The sequence below is a fragment of the Daktulosphaira vitifoliae genome, unplaced genomic scaffold (genome assembly GCF_025091365.1).
Source record: "Daktulosphaira vitifoliae isolate Bord-2020 unplaced genomic scaffold, ASM2509136v1 Scaffold_2, whole genome shotgun sequence".
NCBI lineage: Eukaryota > Metazoa > Arthropoda > Insecta > Hemiptera > Phylloxeridae > Daktulosphaira > Daktulosphaira vitifoliae.
In genome coordinates, this window is record NW_026099573.1 from 16,318,168 (window position 1) to 16,319,683 (window position 1,516).

Here is a 1,516-nt window from a genome sequence, read left to right on the forward strand (position 1 = left end):
CTACCAGAGTAATTATTTATAATATAAATTTTTATTACGTATATTACCTTTTTAATTACTTGAAACATAAAAGAGCATGAATAAATAATATAAAAAATTAATAAACTTAAAAAAATAATGTATAATTAAAAAAAGAATTTACATATACGTAAGTTGGATTTACATTGACCTTAAATATATTTTCTGGTTCAAAGCTTTTTCGCATGACTCATTAAACCATCGCTTCTTTTTTTTTTTTTTCTATTTACACATACTGCTTCGAATACTGATTTTATTGAATAACACAATTTGTTTATTGACACTGAATTATCGAGTCGTGTAGTCCGTACTTGTTAATTTAGTCTGTTTTTAAAAGACAAAATTTTCTCTTCGCTGTTGTTACGACTATCGTCGTAAAATATTGTTTTTTCTTCACAAAACGAAATAAGATAAACAATATATTTAATATATAATAAAACCGACGGAAATATTGAATAACACTGCGAGTTGGTAAGGCGTAATACGTAGACGATCTGTATCGTGCAGCGTCACTAAGATGACTACGTATATTTGCGGCGGGTCGTAGATGGACGTGCGGCACTTAGTAGACTTTGTACCGTGGCGTATCGCACGCGGTGTTAGTCAGTCAAACTACCATATACACGTAGTAAGGCAACGGCTGATAAACGTGTCACGAGTCGTGGGGCTCCGTGTATCGAGAAATGCCGCGGGACCGTGTCAGTGTCTTACTTGGACACATCATAATTATCTAACGTCATCCTTGTGTAATTAAAAATGAGTAATACGTTTTGCTCTTATTGTCCCTTTAGCAATATATGATTTCCGTCCGGTGATGTCCAAATGTCTTTGTGCATTGTGTTGTGCGGGAAAATTGTGGTTTTTTTTTATTATTTAATTTCTTTCGCTTAATAAAAATTGATCACTTGTGACTAATTAATTAAGTAAAATTAAAACTATATTAAAAATATTATTAATTTAAAAACTAAAAAATATTAAAAATATTTAACTTAAAAGCCACAAAAAATTACTGAAAAGTCGCGGATACGTATTTCGGAAACAATGTTACCATTATTAATGCTAAACACAACTGACACCCCAACTAGAAAAAACTCCCTTATATACCCCTAATGACGTAATCACTAATTTATATTATCACATTTTGCCAATTTATACAAGTTTAATAATGAATTTTTTAGTGGGCCAATATCCCAATTAATTAAATTGTTTTTATTTTTAAACATCTCTATTTCCTCCTTAATACTAAGTTATTTGTAATTATTTACGATTTTAATTAGTTTTATGATTTTATTGAAGTTATTATGTGTCAATAAATGTTCAGCCATTAGAGATTTCTCAACTTATTGAATTTTAATGTTTCTTAAGTGCTCTTTAAACCTGACCCCTATATTTCTTTTTATTTGTCCTACGTAACATTTATTACAAGTTTCACATAGTATTTTATAAATGCCTGATTTATCTCCTTCTTCTACCATATCTTTAAGGTTACCTAATAAAT